The sequence below is a fragment of the Nannospalax galili genome, unplaced genomic scaffold, assembly GCF_000622305.1.
Source record: "Nannospalax galili isolate Female #2095 unplaced genomic scaffold, S.galili_v1.0 scaffold717, whole genome shotgun sequence".
Classification (NCBI taxonomy): domain Eukaryota; kingdom Metazoa; phylum Chordata; class Mammalia; order Rodentia; family Spalacidae; genus Nannospalax; species Nannospalax galili.
This window is the reverse complement of record NW_008339763.1, coordinates 328646-347496: the sequence shown is the minus strand read 5'-3', so window position 1 is coordinate 347496 and position 18851 is coordinate 328646. Positions and strand designations below refer to the sequence as shown.

Below are 18851 nucleotides of genomic sequence, written 5' to 3'. Positions count from 1 at the left end.
AGAATTCAGTTCACAGCTGGAGCAATTGCTCAGTGAGTACAGGAGCTCACCTCCCACCTTGATGACTGGAGTTAAGTCCTTTTCAACCCACATGATAGAAGGTGAGACCTAACTACCATGGGTTATCCTCTGGCACATGTACTTACTCTCTCTCTCTCTCTCAAAAAAAAAAAAAAAATCTGAGGGGGCTGGAGAGATGGTTCAGTGGTTAAGAGCACCGGCTATGGCCCGAGCTGCCCTGAGCCGGACGGGCTCAGAAGCCCCAGTCGCTGCTGCAGTCGGAGCCGCCCTCGCATCACCTCAGCTGGAGGACTGGCTGCAGAGCCACTGTGCACCTTTGTTGCTGAGACAGCCCACTTGAGGATACCGACCCTAAAGTCTATCACATTCCAAGAAACATGGCTGAGCCAGACTATATAAAAGATGACAATCCTGAATTAATTAGGCCCCAGAAGCTGATCAATCCTGTCAAAATGTCCTGAAACCACCAAGACCTCCACAAAGAGCTACTTATGAATCAAAAAAGGGGTCTTGCCCCCCAGAATAAACCAGAATTGCAGAAGGTGATGGAAAAGAGAAAACAAGACCAAGTAATAAAACTGAAGGAAGAGGAAGCACAAAAGAAGAAATCTGACCTGGAAATAGAGCTATTAAAATGGCAGCAGAAGTTAGAGCAGCTTGAGCTTGAGAAGCAGAAATTGCAAGATGGAGCAAGAAAATGCCCTGAGTTTGTGAAGGTGAAAGGCAATCTTGGGAGAACCAGCCAAGAGGTGACCCACATTCAGAAGTCCTAGGCCCAGGCTTCCAGTTGGGGAATCCCTGCCAAGTCACCTCAGGAGCTGTGTTTAGATGCCTCTGCAGCACTCACCTTGGGCTAAAGCCCCAGAGGGAGAGAATCCAGCCAGCTGAGAATCGTGACTATTAAAAATGGATTTTATTATCATTCAGGTGGACCGACTGTCTATGATGGCTGCAGTTCCCATTCGCCAAATGAAAAACATTGACCAGCTCATGTTTGAATCATGGACCCATGTTTAGAGACTTCAAACAAAAACAAAAACAAAACAAGCAAAGAGAAATAGGAAGAGGACACTGGAATAAATGTTTGAGAATTTACTATTCAGTTTTTCTTCCATTCCAAGTTTCATGGGGGCACAGAGCCTTCTTTCTTTTAAAACCTGAAGAAATTGCCTTGAATTCTTTCTTTGGTTATCTATCTGTGAGATAATTCAGACTGCATCAAAATGCATTTGATCTGTTACATCCAATATGTGTAAATTTTATTTTGAGAATCCAAAATTTTTTCAGTTAACTTATACTTTCCCCTGTGTTACAGATTAGGACCAGAGATTATTAATATTAGTGTTGACCTACAGTTATTACCTCAATTGGCACTGAAATTCAGAAATAGGATAAAAGGTTTGAAAAATATGTCAGCATCTATCATGAGCCCATTATAATTCCTTTAGGTTCTCTGTGTGACAGTATACTACATGCTCACATTCCATTTCTAAGAATATACATCCTGCCAAGTTGTTTAGTGTTTTGTTAACAGTAGGTTTTCTACTCAGCTTCAGTTTTACATTTCTTGCTCAGTTAGTTCTTTTAGATGAAACAGTTCCTCAGTTCTTTGGAGAGTGGAGTTAGTATGTATAATCTAACTTCTGTATCCAGTGTCCTTTGATTTGTCCTGAGAGCTGTGTAGAGGATATTCCCATTAGGAGCTGGGGGATGAGGTTTTAAAATATTGTATGTGGTACAAGTATAGATGGGTTTCTAGGAGGCACTACTAGAAACTTTATAGTTGATACATTTTGAATGTCATTGAATTCTGGGCTTTGAAAGTTTCTGAGGAATGACTGCGTTTCTTCCCCTTTGCCCTTTTGCTCTTTCTTGTGAAGAATGACTGTTTTGGTGCTCTCAGGAAAAGCTCAGGTGGGGCAAGCTGGCTCAGTTTCCTTTTGCTAGCTAGCATGCTGTTGAAAAAGACATCCAAATTACCAACAGCAAAATTCTCTTGCAAGATATATTTTATACTGCAGACATGGGAGAATTATTTTGTATTTAGTATGTTCTCCAGAGATAATTTAACCAGCAATTTCTATATTTAAGATGTGTGTTTGCTGGGGCTGGAGAGATGGCTCAGCGGTTAAGAGCACTGACTGCTCTTGTAGAGGACCCGGGTTCGATTCTGAGCCCTCACGTCAGCTATAAACCGTCCTTAACTCCAGTTCCAGGGGAATCCAACACCCTCTTCTGACCTCTGCGACACTGCACAACATGAGTGCACTCACATACATGCAGACAATACACACATACACATAAAATTTAAATTAAAAAAAAAAAGAAAAAAAAGATGTCTGTCTGCTTTCACAAAACATAGAATGCTGAGTGCAGAGCTTTGGAATACGAGCTTTCTGTGGGAATGCTTCTGTTAGGTAGGTAAGAGCCCCACATTTAGTGCAGATATAAGAGAAAATGGAGAGTAATATAATGCTAGTTAGAGAAAGATGTTGGTTGATGACACCAGAAATGGATTATTGGTTCCATCAGCAAGTGTATGAGATACTGAGGATGAAACAGTTTGATTTGGAGGATTGGAGTGGTGATGACTTTGTTATCGTTCTTCCTTTTGAGAGAAGAAAGTGACCACATTGAAAAACAAAACTATCTCCTGATTGCACACTGACTGGAGTTCTTTCTCCATATGCAGGGAGTAATGATGTCATGGGGAAGGTAACTGGGGCTGGCTCATACCTTTTTATCTACCTGGAAGTTAGATATTCAGATATGTATCCTGAAAGCAGGTCTGCCACTTGATAAAATCTTTTTGAGCCCTCATCAACTCCTGTAGAAGGAACTGTTCTGTTCCTAGGACTACCCTAGGACTCCTATCACTAGGAAAAAGTTAAGCACAAATACATTTCCTTCCTCATCCCACTCAAATCTGCAAGCCTACTTGGCAGTTACTGCTACAAGCTCTGGCCAAAAGAAGACTTGTAAAGATCATGAAGTGATGGCTTTATGCTAGATCCTGGAGCGTACAGGTAGTGAGGCTCTTAGGACCTATCTGATGAGCTGAGCTCAGGAGCCTGAGTCTAAAAAGGCTGATATTCTTTCTTTGCACCTAATGCTATATAGTCCAGACCCCGAGGACTCATCAACATCCAAGCAGTTTTATGCTTTCAGCCACTTTTAGGGGGAAAAAAATGGCTCAATTTTTTCACTCTGTAGCTTTCTTAAACTAGTTCCATGTTTTATAGCCTTCTGGTAGTAAAGTAGGGTTGCTTTCGAAGCTATAACCGTTGATTTTATTCTTCTACTCAGAATCTTGACCTGTTTGAGTGTACATAATATATATAAAGGGAGCCATAATGGATTTGTTTTCAAAATTTAATATTTTTTGTATTTGCTCTTGTATAATTGTTTTTAATAGAAAGTATTACAGAATCGAGGGTGGAATTCTTATAACCAGTTATTCTTAATAAAAATACGATGTACTTGGACCATGAAAAAAAAAAAAAAGAGCACTGACTACTCAGGGCTGAAGAGATGGCTTAGTGGTTAAGAGCTCACACAAACACACACACATACACACACATAGATATATAAAACATATTTTGGGAACTGGAGAGGTGGCTCAAATGTCAAGAGCACTGTGTGCTCTCACAGAGAACCCAGGTTCGATTTCCAGCACCCACATGGTGGCTAACAACCTCCTGTAACTCCTGTTCCAGAAGAATCTGACACCCTCTTCTGAACTCTGCAGGCACTGCATGACATGGGTGGACCTACCTACATGCAGGCATTATACTCATACACATAAAAAATAAAAATAATAAAATATTTTTTTAAAAAAGAGCACTGACTACTCTTACAGTGGACCTGGGTTTGGGTCCCAGCACTCACACAGGCAGCTAATAACCATCCATTACTCCAATATATGGCACACTTACATACTTGCAGACAAATCACACATACCCATGAAATAAAGAAAAAAAAAGAATTCAGAGTTCAATGTCTTCAGGTACTGGGGCTTGAGGTATTCCACACTGGCTCTGTGTCCATCCTGATGTGGGTTATATCCAGGTGCTTTACTACCCTGTACACTCCGGAGCAACTTGGCCCCATGTTAACACTGGGATGGCACTTTTCTGTCTGCCCTTCAGAACTGTGGCTTTGGTTTACTGTCTTCTGGAACAGGCAGATCCTGTCAGCAAGATGACTGGCTGTGTACGAAGGAGCCTCCATGGACACTCTCGAGCTCTGTCAGTGCTACTTATTTTGCATCCAATTCTTCCAGGAATAGGTCCTGCTCTTTCACCATGCAAATTTATACCTTTCTTCATCAGAGAGCTCTTGCTTTCCCCTCACATTTCTGGGCACTATTCCTTTTCCACATCTGGACAAGAACCATTGACCAGAAACCAGTCTCTTTGCTGCCCTGGCCCTTATGCCCAGTTTCTCCAACCCCTTTACTTTTCTACTCACAGCATGCTTTTCCACAAGCCTGTTCTTCTGTGGACTTAATCTATCTCATTTCTTGCTGCTGTTAATGGAGGGGTCTCATGTTTTAAGGTTTTACTATTTTCTTCAGCTCTGCCAACTCACTTTGTCCACCAATGTTTGAGCTTTTTTTTCCTCCCCATTATATATTTTGAATTTTGTAAATTTTTTTTAGACAGAGAAGGTTCCATGTAAAATGTCCTTGTTTCCTGAGTTAACTCTAGGTTTTTCTTCCTTATCTGTGTTTCTTAGTGTCCACATAAGAGTGCCCTCTGGCTCTGAATTATCAGTGATCTTTATCACTATTATTTGTAGTCCTGGAGATGGAGCTCAGAGACTTTTTTTTTTCTTTTTTGAGACAGGGTCTCTCTGTAGCTCCAGCTGGTCTGGAACTCTCTATGTAGACCATGCTGGCCTTGCACTTAAGAGATTCCCCTGCCTCTGCCTCCCCAGTGCTGGGATTAAAGGTGCTACCACACCTGTTGAGCTCAGAGTCTTATAGACGCTAAGCAAATGCTATACTACTGAACCATACCCCAACCCTTATGGGCATCTTTAAACAAAGAAGGAGCAGGACTAAGCATCCGACTCAGACTGGATGTTGTTCCATGTGCTTGTTACTTTTGTCAATTTGACACAAACTAGAGTACCTGAGAAGAGGAAACATCAATTGAGAAATTGTATCCATCAGATTGGTTATGGGCATATCTCAAGGCCATTTTCTCGATTGCTAATTGAGGCAGGAGGCCCAGCCTACTGTGGGCAGTGCCATCCCTAGGCAGCTGGGCCTGGGCTGTATAAGAAAGGTAGTTGGGCAAGCCAGAGGAAGCAAGCCAGTAACCAGCATTCCCCCATGGTCTCTGCTTCAGTTCCTGCCTCCAGGTTCTTGTTTGAGCTCCTGCTCTTGCTTCTCTTGATGATGGATTGTAACATAAGATGAAATAAACTCTTTTCTCCCCAAGTTGCTTTTGGTGAACAAACTTAGAACTGAGGAACCCTCTTCTACCAAATCTTGTCTGGGATTAGCCTGTGATATAGTCAAGCATGGCAGAGGCCCAACTCAGGCCAGCTGATCTGCAGCATCACCCAGTTTACAAAGGTACAAGAGACCCTTGTAAGTCTCACAACTCTCATCTCAAGACTCTACTTTGCTCTGAATTGGCCATAGTCGGGGTAGACTGTGTGTCACTGGCAGTTTGAGACTCAAAGTCTAACATACAGCAGTATCTCTACCATGGTCAATAAATTTCTTCCCTGGTAGTTCAGATAAGACAGTCTTCAGAAAGTTTCTGAGTGACTGCTGTAGCCTCTGTCTGCTGCCTGGTACAGTGGGAACACATGGGTCAGAATGGGTTTCACTGTTACTAACTAGGGCAAAGGGACAGGCCACAGAAAGCCTCCTCTCAAATGAGCCAATTCTCCCCTGGGAGTCTAAGGGATTGACAGCCTGATTCAAAGGGCCCAGTGTGCTAGATGCAGTGGCAAATACCTTTAATCCCAGCCCTTGGGAAGCCGAGACTGGCAGATATCTGTAAGATAAAGGCCAGCCTGGTCTACAGAGCAAAGCAAGTTCCAGGCCAGCTGGGACTAAAGAGAGACCTGTCACCTTCCCCCACCAAAAAGACAAAGGGCCCTGTGCCCAGTGTGCCTACTAATGATTTCTCACTTGGCCCATGGGGGAGGGGAGGAAGAGCAGGGGGGCAGGAAGAGCAGCAGCACTGGTCTAAAGAAGACACAGATCTGCAGTTCCACAGCAGTGGCAACTGTCTTTTTCTCTTCTCCCCTATTTTACCCTGTGAGAATATGGATCTTCTTGAAAAATAAAACTGGGGCACCTCAGCAACCCCTTCCTCCTCAGATGCCCCAGCATATCTTTTACTAGGCTCCATGAAGCCACAGACCCCATTCTTCAAAGTAAATACTCACTTACCAGCAGCATCCCTAAAAATCGCTCCTGTTTCACTATAGTTTGGCCTTGCAAGACTGAACTGGCAGCAGCGCCTCTTCCATATGGCCGACATCCTCCTCAGTCTGTAGCTGCTCTCAGATTCACTATAGAAGAGATGTAATTCTTGAATTTTCATTCTTTTTGTTCGTTTCAAGGAGGAATTAGGATGAATATGTCTTTGCTTAGCCAGCATTTCCAGAAGGCCTGAGTCTACTTCCAAGGCCATCTATAAGGAGCTTTCCAAGTCTTACACAAAGAACTGGTTCACAGTTCACATTCTGAAAGCATGACTGTGTGCTGGGTACACAATGCCTCATTTTCCAAACCCCATGCCTATGACTCGTTTGGGCACAGTGCAGCATAGTGAACAGCAAGGGTGCTCTCGAAGTCTTCAGTAGCTACTCTCCCTGACTCCTCTGTTTCCCAAGGGATGGCCATACTATCTATTTCTGATTCAATCAGAAATCACAGTCAGCCAAGGCCAGCTTCTCATTTTTGTTTTATGCTTTTTTTTTTGGTCTTTTTGAGACAGGGTCTCCCTGTAGCCCCAGCTGTCCTGGAACTCACTATGTAGACCAGGCTGGCCTTGAACTCACAGAGATCCACCTGCCTCTGCCTCCTGAGTGCTGGAACTAAAGGCGTGCGCCACCACGCCCGGCCTGTTTTATGCTTTTTGAGAAAGGGTCTTACTCTGCAGCCCAGGCTAGCATAGAATTCACTAGATAGCCTAGGCTGGCCTCTACTCTTACAGGAATTCACCTGCCTCAGTCTTTCTTGCTGGGTTTACAGGTGTAAATTGTCACACCCAGCTTCAGGATCAGCTTTTGTGTGTGTGCGTGTGTGCGTGCATGTGTGTATGTTTTCTAGGATCAGCTTTTAAAACTTTTCTAAGAAGGGGAAAGGAGGAACTTGGACCATACCAGCCCAGAAAAAAAGTATGGCTAGAGTCACTTCATTAAAATGCATAAGGATTTCTGGCTACGGTATTGCTAGCTAGACACGTGCATGGCCACTGTTGGGTCCTGAGGACAGCAAGGACCATGAGGCCAGGAGCTGACTACTTAACTCCACTATTGACTAGGTTTTTCCCAGAGACCCCATCTAGCCCAAAGAGAGGGAGGAAGAAAAAAAAAAGTCACCTTCAAAGTATAAGAAGCTAAAAGAGCTAGGTTTGATGGTATATACCAATAATCCCAGTATTCAGGGATCTAAAGCAGGAAGATCTTTAATTCTAGGCCAGCCTGGGTTACTTATCCAGATCTGGTTTCAAAAAACAAAACCAGGGGCCTGGGAGATGGCTCAGTGGTTAAAGGTGCCTGCTGCCAAGACTAACAACTTGAGTTCAATCTCTAGGATCCACATGGTGGAAGGAGAACCTATTCCCACAAACTGTCCTCTGACCTCCATACATGCACAGTGACACACGTACATCCACACACATTCACACATGCATGTGAAATAAAAATAAAACAAAAAATAGACAACACACACAAACAACAAGCCTGCCCCCCACCCCCAATCAAGCCAAACAAAAATGCTGACAAAAAAGAAGACAAGAGCAGGCTAAACTCAGATTTTGTAATCCAATATGCACCTTTGCTTTCTTGATGATAGAAGTTTCTCTAACACAGTACTGATCTCTCAGTACTGTCTGTTCCTTTCTGTACAGTCTTAAATTCTGCTTGTACCTTCTGTGTTCATTTTTAAATTCTATTTTCAGAGTGGTATGTTTTAATTTTTATTAGTGTTCAGTGACATCTATGCTCATCTCCATTCTCAACTGTTTTCTTAGGAATTTCTTACCTTCCCATCTGGATGGTGGCATTCAAGATCAGCCATCCTACCTGGCTCTGACTCCTTATTCTTGGACTCTCCTCCTTCTGGAGTTGTAGTGTGGAGGCATCTAAGCATTTGTCTCAGGCCACTGACATCGACTTTGTTCTTTGCTGTTTTCCCAATTACTGTGAGATAGGAAGTACTACCATCCTGTGAGAAGTGCCCAACTGTTCCAATAGAGTCCCATCAATAGGTTCTACAGTGTGCATTGGTATAGTGCAAGGAGACATGCTCCATCAATGCTAAGGCTTCTCTATTTAGTGAACCAACCATCCATGATCTACTGATGGCATGTCTATTCTCTACTTTTGGTACAGCTGAAGGACCAGCTCCTGCCCATTTTCCTTCACTGTCTGTAGATGGCTGACCTTACCAGCCAGGACTAGGAGATACCATGAAGAGGTGAGGCCACAGAGTGAGTCACACATGTCATACTTAAGAGCTCAACACCTTGTTTCCTGTTGGGAAGGATAGGAATTTACTTAGAGGGTCCCAGGGCTAGGCACTGCTGTGTCTGGAACATTCTGTATCCCCATACTCCTGTATTAGCATACTTAGTTCTGATCTTGATGGTGTAGAGCCTGGAGAATGGTCAGAAGCTGCCAAGGAAGGTGGTGGCTTTGTCTTATAGCTCCCTTGCTTCCAAACTGCTAAGCTGCTACTGCTTTTCTTTTTAAAAACAGGCTCATGTAGCACAAGCTGGCATTGAACTTACTATATAGTAAAGGCTGGCCTTGAACTCCCCATTGTTGGGATTATAGGTGTGTGTCTCCATGCTTGGCTTTGCCAAACTTTTTGATGGATGCCTACATAGGAGAGCAACACAGATATGAATGTCTTACATAACCTGATAGTGGCTACCCTTTGCTGGGCACTCACCATATTTTGCATTCCTATCTTTCTCTACAGGGAAGTCTGAGGCAGGCCTTTTCAGCCTCCATCTGAAAGATCAGCAGAGAGCAACCAGGATTGATGGGCTATGCTGATATCAAGACAGTTACCAGATGGAGGATATATAACATCTAGAACCAAGATCTGTTCTGAGTAGGTTCTGTCCAGAACCCAGTATGTCCACTTCCCAAGTATAGAGCAGGCTTGGCCACAGCACACTCTGAGGCTACAGACACCCAGGGAGTAGGCCAGGTGCCATCCACATGATGGGCCTCTCACTGGCACCCCCACCCCTGTGCTGGCTGTTCCTCCTTCCATCCCTCACTGTGGGAAAGTTCCGGTCATGAGTGGGCGAGAAGGTTCTCAATTCCAACTTCCTACGCTGAGTTCTGGAACAGAGGACGCTCTGTACTGGCTCCTGATGGGGTCTGTTTAGAGAATGAGTCCCAGAAACAGCAATCTGCTTCTGGTGCCAGCAATACCCTCACATGGTCTTCCCCTCCCTACCACTTCCAGCATGTGCTTGTGTCCATGCCTGTGTGTGAGTATGCCAACATCTGGCCCCTGCATGAAGAAGCCTACCTTTAGGAGAGGGGTGAATCAAGATGAGTATCAGGACACCCTTGGTGCCATCATTGGCTGATACCCTCCCCCATTGACTATGTTTATACAAAGGACACAGGATCTAGCAGTGACTATAAGAGCAGGAAAGAAGCCAGTACTGACCAGTAGGAATCCTGTGGCCATACTCATTGGGGCAGCCACTGTGTCCTAAGGTGGGCTGGCAAGGAAACAACCAAGGTCATCAACATGATCCTTCCTGCTCTCTGGGGGAGGACCTAGGAAACAGCAGCACCTGGAAATGCTGGCAACAGGAGACACCCCAAGGAAGCACTGGTGAGTACCCACCCTCAAGGCCCATTGTGCAGAGAAGTGGTCAGAGGAAATGACAACCCCCACTGGCCATCCCTTCCCTGTTCTATGTTGCCCTGGTTCCTATCAGTGACTCAGTGCCACCTCCCTTGTAGTACCTTGTCACAATCCTCCAGTCTTCTGCTGAGACCACATACAGCATGCTCATACCCGCTCTGCGGCGTTATCTGCTTATCAGAAACAGGAAAGAAAGTCACCTCTGGGCATACAACTACAGAGTTCCAGCCAAGTCCTTGTCAGGACTGCTGCTGGAGAAAGTACTGGTCATATATGACTGTCCACAGACTAAACCGCTCATTTCTAGTTTTCATAAGAGATAAAGTAACTCCAGCCAGGTGTGGTGGTATACACCTTTAGTCCCAGCACTCAGGAGGTAAAGATAGGTGAACCTCTGTGTTTGTTCAAGACCAGCCCAGTCTACATAGTGAGTTCCAGTCCAGCTGGGGCTACAGGGAGGAGACCCTGTCTCAGAAAGGACACACACACACGCACGCACACACAAATAAATAAAAATAAATAAATAAATTAATTAATTAAAAACAACTCCAGTTCTAGGTCAAAACCAGTATGGGTTCAAGTCAGGGGATGGCCTGGTATGCTCACCTTTCTAGGAAATGTTGATTAGGACAATTCAGTGAGGAAGACTGATAGTGATGTATAAGGTAAGGGCATCATGAATATAGTGTACTCATAGGAAAAATACTGTATCATATAGTATGTAGGAAAGAAAATGAAGCCAGAGGTGCAAACAGAAGATGGAGACTCACACACCCACAGCCATGTGCCATTAGGTACCTCTTTGTACAGCAGGTGCTCAGGGAGGCCAAGCCCATGTTGCCTTTTGCCACTCCTGGGGAAGTTATTTCTAGGTACTCAGTGGCAGTACTGGAAAATGATTGATGAAGTTGAGAAACATGTCCTCACACCCCATGATGGAGTCCACTTTCAGGAAAACTTACCTGACAGTCTTCTATGACCTCTTCAGACCAGCCAAAGTCTGAACCACAGCAAGTAAGAAAAGTCAATAAGGGGGCTGGAGAGGTGGCTCAGGGGTTAAGAGCGCTGGCTGCTCTTACAGAGGACCCGGGTTCAATTCCCAGCACCCACATGGAGGCTAGGAACCATCTTTAACTCTAATTCCAGGGGAATCCGACATGCTTTTCTGGCCTCTGTGGCACTGTACGACACGGGTGCACTCAGATACATGCAGGCAATACACTCATACACATAAAGATAATAAATAAAATATTTTTTTAAAAAGTCAATGAGACTTCCAAAACTGCTATCACCTTGCCAACCTACAAGAAGGAACTAGAAAAGGACAGGAGAGATGTCCTAGGTAGGCAGCCTGATCTACTCTTTGGTTTGGTTTTTGTTCCATATTTTATTTTTTATTTTTATTTTTTGACAGGGTCTCCCTATAGCCCCAGCTGCCCTGGAACTTGCTATGGAGACCAGGCTGGCCTTGTTCTCACAGAGATCCATCCACCTGCCTCTACCTCCCAAGCACTAGGATTAAAAGCATGCACCACCATGCTCAGCATTCTGCTCTATTTTTAAGACTTCAGACTAGCTCCTAACTAGATGGTAATGGAGAGAACATATGCTTTGTCAGAGAGAAACTACAGAGCTTTGATGCCCTCTCTGGTAGAAAAAAAAAGCAAGTACTGCTATTGGACAAAAACCTGTGAGCAGGCAAAAATGCTCAGAGCCCAAGAGGTCAAAGACCAAAAGAACCTACTGGAACCTGAAGAGGAGAGGGGACCACTTGGAGCAGCCTCTGAGGGCCCTGGCCTGCAGCTGATCTTGAGCTATGTTTACCATACTCAAGAAAGCAGAAGAAAGGACTCAGAGGAGATTCCAGGCTGGGAGGGTATATGATGAGCTGGAAGACACTCACTGTTCTTCCTTTAGGGCCCACTGTTCTTCCTTTAGGGCCCAAGTTATGGCCTGGCCTTGACTGCAGCAAGGCTGAGACATTTGGGAAGGGCAAAAATGCAAACAAATTTCATTTTGTTTTTGTTGTTTGTTTTGGGACAAAGTCTTACTCTATAGTTCAGGCTAGCCTTGAAGTTCTGATCCTCCTGTATCACTCTCAAAGTGATTTTGCCACCATACTCATTTCCATTTCAGGTTTTGATAAATGAACTCTGCATGTTTAAATATCCACTATGGGAGGTTTTAGAGATGGCCCAGCAGTTAAAAGTATGTACTGCTGCCAGGTGTGGTGGCGCAGGCCAGCTGGGGCTACAGGGAGACCCTGTCTCAAAAAGACTGAAAAAAAAAGAATGTATTGCTCTTGCAGAGAATCCAAGTTTGGTTCTTAGCACTCACATAGGGCAGCTCACAATTGATAACAACTCATCCCACACACAGGCATACACATAATCAAAAATAAAAAAAATTAATACTAAAAAAATCCACTATGGAAGCTGAATATTAATGTTGAAAAATTTTTTACATATATAAAACAAAAATGGTCAAGAAAGAAAGAAAAAGTAACCCATCTGTGGTGGTTTGAATGAGAATGTCCCTAATAAACTCAAGTATTTGAGCACTTGGTCAGTTGGTGGTACTGTTTGGAGAAGGTCATGGAACCTTTAGGAGGTGTGGCTTTGTTGGAGGAAGCATGCTACTGGGGTGGGCTTTGAGAGTTTATAGCCTAGTTCACTTGCAACTTGCTTTTCTCTGATTCCTGTGCCTGTGAAAAGATGGGAGTGTTCAGCTTTGTACCACCTCCACACCCTTTGGAACTGCAAGCCAAATAAACTCCTCCTTTTATATGCTGCCTTTGTTATGTTGTTTTATCAAAGCAACAGAAAAATTATACACCATTCCTAAAATGACTAGACAGAGTACAAAGTAAGATGGCAGAAATTAGTTCAAACGTGGTATGATTGCAATAAATATAAACAGACTAATGGTCTAGCTAAGTGTCAGGCAAGATTTTTAAAGATTCAGATACAGATGTACATGACATAGCAATAAGGATCCTGTTGGATCACACTGCTTGGTGACACTGTAGCTATTCTAGTCATACAAGTTCACTTGATGGTGTTTGCATGACAAGCAGCCTAATAATACACAAATTGGAACATATTCCCTTTCTTAAATTATGCATGACTATAAAAGTGCAAGAAATTCAGAAAGTCATGAAATGGCAGAAGACTGTAACCCAACTAGCCAGGCTCTAGCTGGTGGGTATGTAGAATGCTGTACCCAGGAAACAAGACAAACTGCTTCTTTCAGCTGCTCATGGAACATTTCTGAAACTGACCACATACCAGGGCATAAACCAAGTTCCCAACAAATGTCAAATGACTGGAGCTACCCAGCCAGGCTCCCTCCCTATACAAAGACAAAAAGCATAAACAGGGCAAGAAAGAAGACAGAGCAAATAAAAATCTTCTAGTAAAGAAACTGCTGTCATGAAAATAAAAGTGTGTCAAGTGCCAAAAAATAAAAAATAAAAAAAATACTGTGCCTAGAAGCAGCGGCGGTATCAAGCAGATACAGTAGCCCTGGGAGTTTCAGAGAATTTGGAACAGAGTTCACAGGTATGAGGAACCCTGAGAGCTGTACATAGGTCCTAGCCTCTCAGCTGCCAGCTCTGAGGGAGCCCAGACTCCAATGTTCCCAGGAAAAAGTTACCCTCCATTCACTTTTAAACAAACCAACAGCCACATAGAAACCGCATGATGAACAAACTGATCTGCATCTACTGACCATATCAACCTGTTAGATAAATAAACTTCATCATTCAGTTGCATTAGCTGTCATGATGAGATTGCTTTGGAAATGTGTATATTGTTGAGTTTGGACAAAAGAATAAATGACAGTAAAAGCAGGGCATGGTAGTGAATGCCTTTAATCCCAGTACTGAGGAGGCAGAGGCAAAGGTGGATGATGATTGTGAGATTGAGGCCAGTCTGGACTACGTAGTGAATTCTATCTAGGCCAGCTGGGGTTACAAGGAGATCCTATCTCAAGAAACAAAACAAAACAAAACAAAAATCCAAAACAAAAGATGAGAACTGTGTGCCCAACTCAGGAAATCTTCTACAAAGTCTAGCATTTTAAAGACCAGTCACTTCTGATTTGTAGTTAAAAGCATTATAATGTTGGGCTGGAGAGATGGCTCAGCGGTTGAGCACTGGCTGCTCTTGTAGAAGACCCAGGTTTGATTCCCAGTACCCACATGGAGACTAAGAATCATCCATAACTCCAGTTCCAGGGGAATCGAGTGCCGCCTTCCTACCTCTGCAGGCATTCACAACATGGGTACACTTACACACATGCAGGCAATACACTTGTATACATAAAAATAATAAATAAAAAGTATTTGAAGAGCATTATAGTGTGTTCTGAATTTTACCAAGTTCATATTCAAATCATATTCTGGTTAAAGTACTCCTATATAGCATGGACCATTAGAACATAAAATTTTGAATAAGGTTTGATGTTTGGGTTTTGTTTTTGAGCAGGATCTCACTATGAAACACCTTGTAATCTCAGCACTTGGGACAGGAAGGCAGGAAGATAGTTCTAGCCCAGCTTGGGTTTCATAGTGAGATCCTTCTTCTGACCTCTGTGGGCATTGCACAACATGGGTGCACTTACATACATGAAGGCAATACACTCATATACATTAAAAAATATATTTTTAAAAATTACAGCATGGGCCTGGATGTAGTGGCACACCCTGTAATCCCAGCAATCTGATGAAGCAAGAGCACTGAGTTTGAGGGCAGTCTGGAATACACATGGAGACCCTGTCTTGAAAAATTACCTACAACTTAAAAATTTGGGAGTTAGAGTCTTTTGACTATCTTGGCATTAACTTAAGTTTTAATTTCTACCACATAAATTATCTCAATACAAAAGAACTTACTAAATCATATCTATAACACTTCTCATAATGTAAATACAGGAGTAACACATAGGTATCTCTGTGGCTAATATGCTTTTGTAGAACATCTTTTAGTTTCTGATAATTTAGAAGTTCATAAATCATGTGATTTTCTAATATGCATTTCTGTCAATCATTACAGGGAAAATTTTGCATTATAATAATAAAACACAACAAACATTTTAACAAAACAACATGCAGGAACAAAACTTCAATCTACATTCCAAGTAAAGGGGCTGCAGAGATGGCTCAGTGGTTAAGAGCATACAGTGCCCTTGAAAAGGAACTGAGTTCGTTCAGTTTTAAGCATGCACATCAGGGAGCTCACAACCCCCTGCAACTCTAGCTCCAGGGGATCCAATGCCCTCTTTCAGCCTCCACAGACACTGCACAAAAACACATACACATAGGTCCTCCCTACACACAGACACATGGTCTTCAGTGTTAGCATCTACCACCTTCTCTCTTCATTCACACTCCCTGATAGGGAGGTGTCATTTCCAGAGCTTTTACCTTCAGCCCAACCCCAAGCATGTCTTCACACTTGCCTTCTCTGAGCCTGAGGTTCAGCTCTGGATGGGTGTCTCCACTCTAAATCTGAGCTCAGTGCCTTTACTCTGTGATTGGCCCTTTTCTCCAGGCATCATTTCTACTTAGAACCCTAGTTTGTTTAATTAGACTCTGTCCCTAGTGGGTCCTCTACCACCTACTGCCACCCTCATCCTGGAGACCTGCCTCAGACCAGATTCCAGCCAGCCCTCCATCTCTGTGTCCCTGGCAGCAGGTAAAAAGAGGACTGAAAAACTGGCACTGAATTCACTAGGCCACTGACCAGGTATTAACTGTAATCTCCATTTTACCAAGAAGGAAGCAAACAAAATACCCAGCTTGTCTATAGTTGACTGACCAGTGGTTCTGCAATGGGGATCAGGACCCATGGCTTGCTCTATACAGCTTCATACCATGTTAACCACACATCCAGAACTGCAAATGCCTATGCTGGCCACAAAGAACTATCAGGATAGGTTATACATGCTGCAAAATTTTGAGACACTTCATGAACTGAAATATGAAGGGGCCAGGTATCAGGGGAAGGCTGGCCATAAGGTCATACTCAGGCAGTACCTACCCCAGGACCTGTGCCAAAGTAGTATGGACCCTTATTTGTGTTGTTATCCTCAAGGCCATCTTTCTTGGGGCTGTAGCCATTCTAGTTATTGGTTGCTTTCATTGGAGAGCACCACATACTGCAGGCTTCTCTCTGGGACAGGTAAGTTCAGAGACATAGTCTTTGAATGTGGAACCACTGTCTAGTTCCAGGCCTTCTGGCTTAGGTGCCCCGAGAACATCAACATGATAGATAAACTAAAGCCTAATGTAGGACATGAAAAGAAGGACATGGCTTGTCCTGTAAGTAAATTGTCCCCAAACCTAGATGCGCTCTCAGGAAGTAGAATTGTAAGTCCCTGGACCATATGTTTACTCTAAGTGAATTCCAGCTTCTGAAAAACTTACACATAAACAGCTGCTAGCACAGGCCAGTGCTAAGGAGACTAGAGGCAGCCAGCAGAATGGTGAAGATGGGAAATGACTCAGTGGGTCAAATATTTGCTGTGCAAGTCTTATAGACCAAGGTCCTCCAAGAAAAACAACTGCTATCTTCATCAGATTAGCTGTGCTTGCTGGCAAGAAGAGCCTGTTGACATTTCCTCAGAGAAGGAAGGGCTAGGAGGGTCACTGGACTCTCACCTGAGATTCTAGCTCCTCCCAGCCATTTATATGCAATTCTGCCTCAACTGCACACTGGGGAAGGTTAACTGAAGGGGGAGCTCCATCTATGCAATTATGGGAAGTCATCATATGTGCTGGATGAGGCTTTCTCACGCAGCAGCTTTGTGGTCCCCCACACTTCTGTAAGTAGCCCCTCACCCATAAGTAAGCCCCTCAACTATAAGCCCAATAAACTCATTTGTTTCCCAGGGTGAACTCTGGTGGAATCATACTTTGGTCATTGGGGTAGAAAAAGAATTCTCCCAACAGCAAGCATAAAGAACTGAGTTCAGATCCCCAAGACCCACATAAAAGTCAGGTACAGTGGTATGTACCTCCAGTTCAAGGGGGGTGGAGATAGGCAGATCCTTGGAGTTCAGTGGCCAGCCAGTCTAGTCAAAATAGCAAACTCCAGATTCACTGAGACCTTGTCTTAAAAAATAAGGTTGGAGGTCTGTGAGATTGTTCAGTGGGTAAAGGCACTTTCTACCAAACCTGACAACCTGAGTTCCATCCCCCAAGGACCCACACAGTAGAAGGAAAGAACCAGCTCCTGCAAGTTGTCCTCTGACTTCCACACATGTGCTATGGTACACACACACACACACACACACACACACGCATACACTAAATATAATTTTAAAACATTTTTTAAAAGATGGAGTACACTGCTAGGTGTGGTTGCACGGCACTTAGGAGACAGAGGCAGGCAATCTCTGTGAGATTGAGGCCAGCCTGGTCCATATAGTGAGTTCTATCTAGCCTGGCTGAGGCTACAAGGAGACCCTGTCTCAAAAAAGAAACAAAGATGGAGAGCAAGAGAGGAAAATGGCTGACATTGACCTCTGGGCTCCATATATGTATACACAGGTGAACATACCTGCACATATATGCATGTGTATACACACACACACACACACACACACACACACCACACATAAGCCAGACATGGTGCCATACCTGTAACTCTGGCACTCAGGAGGCAGAGGAAGGAGGATCACTACATGTTCAAGGTCAGCCTGGTCTGCATAGCTTGTTCCAGGTCAGCCAAGGCTACACAGCTAGACCTTGTCTCAAAAACAAACAAACAAACAAACAAACAAACAATAAAGGGGCTGCAGCCCAGCCTGTAACTTGACTTCAATTCTCAGGACCCACATGGTGGAAGGAAAGAACTAACTCCTACAAGTTATCCTCTGACCTCTACATGCATGTTGTATCATGTATGCACACATACACATATGCAAATAAAAATGGAATAAGTTTTTAAAAGATGTCTCTAATAAAGAAGCAGCAGAGCTAGGTGCCTGAGGTTCCGATGAGACTGAGGACCAAAGAAGAAAAGTGATCTCCAAAGTCACAGAGTAATTCACTGGTAAAGCTGGACAAGAATATAAATCTGTAATTGCAAAAACCAGGGTTTTGTTTTTAAAGTCAAAAGAAGCTGGAAAGCTCTTCCAGATGACTGGGAGTTGATCGAACCAATACTGGATGAATTAGATCAAAAGATGAGAGAAGCTGAAACAGAACCTAAGGAGGGGAAGAGGAAAGTGGAATCCCTGTGGCCCATCTTCAGGATCCATCACCAGAAAACCCACTACATCTTTGACCTCTCTTACAAGTAGAAAGCCATAAGCAGAGAACTCTGAATACTGCATTAAAGAAGACTATGCAGAAAAAAACTTGGGATTACAAGCTGGAAAAAGCAGGGCTACCAGAACCTGTGCTGCCTGTGCTGCATCCAGACATGGGACACCAACTTTGGAACCAATTGCATTTGTCCCGTTCCCAAAAGCAAGCTGCAGGTGAGCCACATCATCCAGTGTATACACTGTGGCTGCCTCCTCCTCTTCCTGGACTTTGCACCTTGTGGGTTCCTGCCTATCCAGCAACCCCCCCACCCCCACCCCCAGCCCCACCCCTTGGAGTAGCTTTTCTCAAAGCAGTGCCTGGGACCCAGTTGGAGTGTGGTCTATACAGGTGAAGGTTTTGTGTTCACTAACTGTGATTTGTAAAAATAAAAATTTTAAACGTCTTTTTTTAGAAAAAAGATGTCTC

The 18851-nt window shown here is 43.7% G+C and overlaps 1 protein-coding gene and 2 pseudogenes across 4 annotated transcripts in view; 2 read left to right on the top strand and 1 right to left on the bottom strand.

Moving 5' to 3' along the window:
- Nucleotides 1–18851, bottom strand: part of Arhgap39 (Rho GTPase activating protein 39) — a 105920-nt gene that overhangs the window by 58387 nt on the left and 28682 nt on the right. The window contains exons 2-3 of one of the 4 annotated variants that reach the window (XM_029564171.1): nt 10213–10281; nt 6437–6558 (exon numbers count right to left, since the gene is read on the bottom strand). The exons of the other annotated variants lie outside the window; for them this stretch is intronic. The gene's annotated coding sequence lies outside the window, so the exon portion shown is untranslated. The remainder of the gene's footprint in view (nt 1–6436; nt 6559–10212; nt 10282–18851) is intronic. 4 annotated transcript variants of the gene reach the window in all.
- On the top strand, nt 399–794 carry LOC103735301 (annotated as a pseudogene).
- Nucleotides 16377–18851, top strand: part of LOC103735300 — a 6492-nt pseudogene continuing 4017 nt past the window's right edge.